The sequence below is a fragment of the Vicia villosa genome, unplaced genomic scaffold (assembly GCF_029867415.1).
Source record: "Vicia villosa cultivar HV-30 ecotype Madison, WI unplaced genomic scaffold, Vvil1.0 ctg.000022F_1_1_1, whole genome shotgun sequence".
NCBI lineage: Eukaryota > Viridiplantae > Streptophyta > Magnoliopsida > Fabales > Fabaceae > Vicia > Vicia villosa.
Window position 1 is genome coordinate 200,001 of NW_026704954.1, and position 7,202 is coordinate 207,202.

At 37.1% G+C, this 7,202-nt stretch overlaps 1 long non-coding RNA gene across 1 annotated transcript; it reads left to right on the forward strand.

Annotated features, from left to right (window-relative positions):
* Positions 1-5,379: 5,379 nt before the first annotated feature.
* Positions 5,380-6,640, forward strand: LOC131622009 (uncharacterized). Its single transcript, XR_009289732.1, has 3 exons — positions 5,380-5,760; positions 5,885-5,960; positions 6,239-6,640. It is a non-coding gene; the product is annotated as an uncharacterized LOC131622009 (long non-coding RNA).
* The last annotated feature ends 562 nt before the right edge of the window (positions 6,641-7,202 follow it).

A 7,202-nucleotide genomic window follows, 5' to 3' on the forward strand; every position in this document is an offset into this window, starting at 1 on the left:
GCAAGGGAATATCTGGTAAAAAGATGTTGCAGAGCCTGCATATGAGAGATTCTGCCAGTACAATATATCATTAAGTCATCTGCATAGAAACAGTGCAACGAAACCTTGATTTCTCTAGAAGCTTTCATTCCTGTGAGGTGACCATCATCAACCAGTGTCATACCCCAAAATTTGTCCACCATAATCTCAAGATATTTTGGCTCAAGTGGTCTCGGCTCCAACTGCTCAAGAAGCAAAGCATGCATATCTTCTCCGAAATAAAGACCCGTAATATCATTCATTTGTTTTCATAATATTTACTTATTTTATTCGGATTTTATTCACTTAAGGTCTAAATAAACTAAATAAATATAAAAAAAATATTTGAATTTATTTTAATCATTCTAAGGGCCCAAGAACAAAATAAGGCCCAACAAGAGTTTCTTTGATACATGGCCATAGTTTTATTTCATTTTTATTATTATTAAAATAAAAATAAAAGACCAAAAGAGATGATTGAGGGATAATATTCTTTAACCAAAGGCAAATGAATCACGTGGAGTTAAAAACAGCAAATTTGGATGAAGATTTTTCAATCAAATCTTTGAAGAGAATCTCACAAGATATGAGCCAATTCTGTTAACCTAATTCTCCCCTTGATAAATAGGCAAGGTTTCTTAGATAGAGGGGATTCTTTTTTGGCCGCAAAACAGAACCCGGACCAAGCACTCAAAATTACTCACAAAAGTCAAATTCGTTCTTAGCAATTGGGATTGAATCAAGGAGTTTCGAAGGTTATAACAGGGTCCTGGAACATCATTGATTCGTTCTTGATCAAAAAAACGAAGCCCGGAACCTCAAGAACCACGCCCTCCAAAGTCACGGTTTGCACACTTTTTTTAGTAATTGAATTCTCTAATTCATGCACCAATAGCGAGTTTCGATTGCATATTCTTGTTAATTATGACCATTACAACATGTTTGATTGTTTGAATTAAAGTTTTGGCTCAGATATAACCCTCCGCCATTGTTAGGGTTTGGGTTCTCCAAAATAGGGATTATTGATTAGAAGCAAGTTCAGGACAAATTAAAGGGCTCAGAATACTCGGGGGTTTATGTATGGTCGATCTGGTTTATTTTTGTATGTTCGTCGATGGCTATTTGCAGGTTTTCATGGCATGAAGGTTTAGCCACGATGTAACAACCGTATGCAGAAATCTCTGCCCAGCGAAGAAGAAGACCATGCGCGCTCTTGTTTTTTATTTTCTGAAACCTTTATGTTATATATCATTCAAATTGATGGTTAGTTAAACACGAACGAAGCCTTGGTCAAGTGGTGAGGGACAAGGCACGCTACTATGTTTGGTGTCTGGGGTTCGATCCCTACGAGTGACACTTTCGTTTTTTAATATCCAATGCTATTCATAGATCCTGTGTAGACAGCCAGCGCGAGTCTATGATAGGACCTCGTCTCATCACCAGCAGATCACCACTAGTTCAGGATCCAACGCCTCTGGCTATGCAGGCGTACCAAAGGTCCCCAGGAGTCAGCAGCACCCAATCATAAGCTAAGTCTCCTTCATTCTTTTTTAAATCACATAATTTTTGTTTAATTATTCTCTTAGATTGTTTATTGTTTTTACTTGATAAACTCTTGTAATATTCTCTTCTAAAAAATTTTTGGTTCTAAAATTCTTTTTTTTTTTATAAAAAATAAAAATTTATTTAATTTAATTGTTAATAATATTTTTAATGATTAAATGCTTAAACTAATTTAATTATCGATATTTTATTGATTTAAGTATGCAATAGAGTTAGGATATTTAAATCGAAATTGTATTTCGGCCAGTTTAATTAATTAGGTTGAAAACCAATAATTAATTAAATCCGATCTTTATTTAATTTCCGCCCGATTTAATATTTGCGAGAATTAATTCTACACTAAAAATCTTCTTCTTCTGTGCCTTTTCAGGGTTAGCAATATGATCAATCCCGACTACGCGCCTGATCCAAAATACGAAGTTAAGTACTCTGTTTGAGTTAATTTAAATTCTATTTGTTTTATTTTTAGAATTACGGTTTGTTCCGCTTTCATCTTCTTCTGCCTTGTCTCTTTTCAGGGTTAACCTTAAAGCGTCCTATCAACCATATCAGATCAAATCCGAGCTAAGTACCCTTACCTATTTAATTATTTTTTTATATATAGTTATTTATTCTTTATTTTAGGATTAACCTCATTCGCCTTTGAATTAGCCATACACTCACCCTATTTATTTATTGGTTTGCATTTTCAGGGTTGTTGATCGCCAAAGCTACGAGTTTGGTAACCCTAAACCCTAACTCTAATATTTTCTGTTTTATTTTTTTTTTTAATTATATCCCGCTGGTTTCAATTCCCCTCTCCTCCGCTGGTTACAATTTCCCTTCCCCATTATTATTGTTATATTATTGTGTGGTTAGTAATCTTAGGGAGTGCAAGCCTTAAATCAATGTAGATAATTAATTATAAGATAATTTTCTGAATATAATCACGTGATTGTTGCACACACGCACGCTTTTGGGGTAACCTCTCTGTTGCCTTGTTGCCTGTGTCGCACGCTCGCGAAAAATGAACAGAGTCGCCACCAATATATTTATCCCATAAGGGAAAGGAATATCAGAAAACCTAACAAAGGAAGGAACAAGGTCTTGCGACCAGAGAATCAAGGTACGGGAGTCGGTTACGCAAGGGGAAGGTATTAGCACCCCTCGCGCCCATCGTACTCGATGGTATCCACCTATGTTTGTTTCTATCTAAAGGGTGTGTACTATGTCTATGTCTATATGCGAATGAATGCAGAAAGAAATACGGGGAAAAGAAGGAATATTTACAAGTGTGCTCGTTCAAGCCCCGCGACTTGATGCCTACGTATCCTTTTCAGGAATCAGAGCGCCGTAGTTCGGCTCCATAGTTTTGTTTGTTTTTGTGTTTTTTAGTTGGGCGGCGTTAACGTTCACGCTCTTGCACAAGGGGACAACCTAGGATGCAATGGAGCGGAAATAACGGTGCCCTTAAGAAAGCGAGAGAAGAGAGAGAGAGTTTGAGTGTTTCGAGGAAATCCCTTAAGCAAGGGAAACTCGAGTTACTCTTTGGTTTGTGTTTTTTAGAGGTTGGGAACTTACGCCTGAATGGAACCCTTAAGCAAGGGAGCTCCAAGCACTCGAACATCCCTTAAGCAAGAGAAGTTACAAGCTTCCATTCCCTTTTATTAGTCAAAGTATTTATTAGTCATTTTTTATGCGTTTTCTTGGTACTTTTTATGGGAGTTTATTCAAGTATTTTTAAATGGATTAAAGTTGAAAAGAAAAAGAACTAGCCTAATATGAATGGGAATTCCTACCTAATATTATCATGGTTTCTACCTAAGGTTAGGAATAAAAGAAGCATGAAAAATAAAGCGGTAAGTAGAATATTGAAAATAGCATAAAAACATGAAATCGAACAAGTCAAAATATAGTACTAAAATGATGTGAAATACTACTATTTTTATTGATTTTTTTATGAAGGAATTTAAATGTCAAAATTAACCTAAAAGGAATTAAAAGAGATAGCCTAAACTAATATTTTTTTATGAACATTTTTTTTTTGATCGTTTTTTATATCAAAATTAGTATTAAAGCCTAAAAGTGATGGTAGAAAATTAGTAAATTTATGGCCTAAGAATAATAAAAAATCTAAGTAAGAACTTGAAAATATCAATCGAAAACAAAAGGAAACAGGGGGTGCATATTGATTTTATGGTGGTGCAGAGAATGATGAAGGCGCAGGCCCACACAGAAAGGCCCATGATGATCCTTTTTTGTTCAGTTTCAATTATGGTCAAAAAAATTCGTATGGTTGGGCCTGGGGGTACCAACAGCGATTCATGACAGACCCAAAAGCTTGTTACAATTCGTTTCAGTTTTTCTGTGGCAAGAGATGGTGATGGGCCCAGGGCATGATCAAAATTCAGATTTTATATTATCATGATTTTAATTAACAAAAAAAGAATTGAATTAAAAATAAAAATAAAAATTAAAGAAGGAAAGGGAATTAGGTCAAACCGATTTGTGACCCTTGAACTTGAAAGTTCGTGCTCCTCCCTTCGTGAACAGCGGCGGTGGAACGGTGGAGCCTTCTTCTCCGACGAAAGAAGTTGCAGCGCTACTTTGATGCCCTTATCACCACGTATCGACATCCTCCTCTCGTCGCATCTTCGTTTCGTACCTACTCATATCTCATTATCGGAATCAAGTCCCTTCGGTCTCCATCGCGAGCTCTCCCTCACGATCTCCTTCTTCGTTGAGCTTTCGTTCTTGTTCTGAAGCGCTATCGTGAATCAGCGACGATGATTGATATTTGGTTTCTGCAGATGATTTGGGGTGATGACGGTTGAATGGAGACGACGCGTGTACGATTGAAGCGTGAAGATGAAAAGGACTCGGCGATCTTATGATTGACACGTTGATGAGGATGATGATGGAGGCTTCGGTTGGAGGTTGTATTGAAAGCTGAACGATGGCTCTGAGATGATGAAGATTGAGTGTGACTTGAGAGAGAAAATTCAGAGAATTCATTACATCTTTTCCGATGAGTTTCTTTTCCAACTTTCTCTTTTGTTTTCTGTTCTGAGAATCCTTTTTCTTCTCTTCTGATTTTCTGTTTCTTCTCTGTTGATGATGATGATGAGATTGAAGAGTGGTGATGATGATATGGAGAAGGTTGGAGATGAGTGTTTAGCTTGGGGAAGATGATGATGGAGATGGATGAGAGGTGATGAGAGAATGGAGAAGGTTGAAGAATTGGTGGAGAAGATGAGAAGAAGATGATGGTGAGTGAAGTGTGAGAATGGCGTGTGTTTGAATTATGGAGGGAAGAGAGACTATATAGGTGGCAGAGGGAGAATGTGAGCCATTGGATTGAATGAGGTTGGTTATGAATTGAAGGGCGGTGATTGAAGCTGAGCTGGCGATGCGGTTATTGTTAGTTGATTCTGTTTTGAGTTTGTTATAGGTTGGTAGTTAGTTGTAACAAACTTTTTTCTGTTATAACCGTTTATATGATTGTTAGTGACAGTTAGGATGGGTAGTTATAGGAATGGTTAGAGAATTTGAATGAAAGTTATGAGATGGTTAGGGAGGTTAAGCCTGTTAGATGGTTGGATGTTTGGACAGTTAGTTATTTGTAGGTTTGAAAGTTAGTTATGAGAATGGAGGGCTGTTTTTTCTGTTATGGAGGTTGGTTGTGAATCTGTTAGGTTAGTTATGGTAGTTAGTTATGACTTGGCTAGGTTGTTAGAAATCTGTTTAAGAAGTTAGTTAGGAAGCTGTTATATGGCGCAAGTGACAGTTAGAGGTTAGAAGAAGTCAGTTGGGGAATTAGTAATTTGTTAAAAAAGTCTGTGAGTGTTATGTGGGGATTTTATAGGATGGGAGTTTTAGAATAATTGAAGTTAGTTAGAAACTGGACAATGGTTAATGTGTGTATGCCTTATTTTTGCGTGGATCTTGTTAGTGATCGAATGCTGCCAGGATGACTTCTGAACTGTTTTTTGTATACACACATGGCTTGGTTCTTTTCTCTTTACTGCAGAGTTCTGATTGATTGTATATGTGACTGAAGTATGCTGATTACGTCTTTGCGTGTGTTGCTGCAGATCTGAACCTCTTTCCTGATCCCAATGTCTCAAATTACAGAAGGGTTTTGGTGTGATGATGATTCGTGTCGACCCGCACTTCTTTTGATTTTGGCTGGCACTGCAGGTATTGTATTGAATGTATGCACATGACTTCAAGGTGATGATATGAGATGATGATATTGTTTTGATGAACGATTTATGACATGGACTGAATGTTGTTGGTTTGTTTTGACTGTGTTGCGCTGCAGGCGATCAGATTGGATTCGTGTACCTGATTTTTAGGCTTTTGAGATGGATTCCATAGGCTGAAAGTTGTCTGAACAGGTATGAACACTATGCAGTGGTCTTTTCTGAAGTAAGTTTTTTTTTTGGTTAAGTGAAGCTAGGCTGAGTGTGAGATTGGTTAGTAGATGTATGGCTGATTGTTTGGTTTATTTAAGTCATTTGCTTGATGGATGTATTATGAATGGGTGGTGGCGCTAGTGGTACTGAATGTATGTGTGTACCATGACTTGAGTTGATTTTGTTTGGTGAATGTGTATGTATGAGGTTATGGCTGCAAGCTGTTTGAATTGATTGTGTTTTTTTTCTGTTTAATGCAGGGCTGTTGGTTCCTTGTCCTTTGCGAGAACCAGTTTGTGGGATTGATCTAGCAGCGGACTTTTCGAGCATATGACGGTTTTGGGCAAGGCCTCCTGATGTATGAAGTCATTAGAAACATGGCATGGTATAGATCTGGTGCAAGATTAAGGCGGATTAAATGGTGAAGTGCAAGGTCATTTGGTCACAAAAGGAGTGAAGAGGGTTTATTTTGATGTTATAGTGTTGATGTTGCAGAAGCTGGTTAAAGTTGTAGTTATAATAATAGGCTCATTATTTTTGTACCTTTTCCAATGGTGTAATATAACATGGTGTGTTGAGATGGAAGCATTGAAATTGTAATGGTTTATGAATATTTCGTGTAATTTTGAAATGATGTAATGAATGGACTTCCTCTTCCATTTTCCTTTGATTTCATTTTTTAAGTCCTTTCCACCTTAGTGTAATGCTTCTGTAATGGACTTTGAGACGGTCCCTCTATATTTGAATGGACTTAGGGTGCATCCCGTGATTGAAACAAAGCTAAATCGTGATCCTTTGAATGTTTCAACGAAGTCCCTTTCTCTCTTAAATTTAATATATGCCTTCACTTTCTTCAAACGTTTGTCTTGGTAACAAAAATACACTGAGATGAATCAGGCCAATAACTTGTAGTGTGACTAATTCATTCAAATGAATCGATGTTCCAAGCCAAACTATGGAACCATAGTGAAGTTCCCTGACCAAGTGCACATGAACTTAAGAACCTTAATTAAGAAGTTCAAGAGACCCACTAAGTGCATAGGGAAATAAACCCTAAGCCAAGAAATCCATCCGATCAAGCAATCTTTAAATGACTGAGCCGTCAACATCCTTTGGTCAAATGCAAGACACCCTCTTTGAAGAAATAAATAACCTTATGCCCACACTTATGCAAAACCTCAATTCATTCCATGATCCATGATCCCATGTTTTAGATGTTTAATG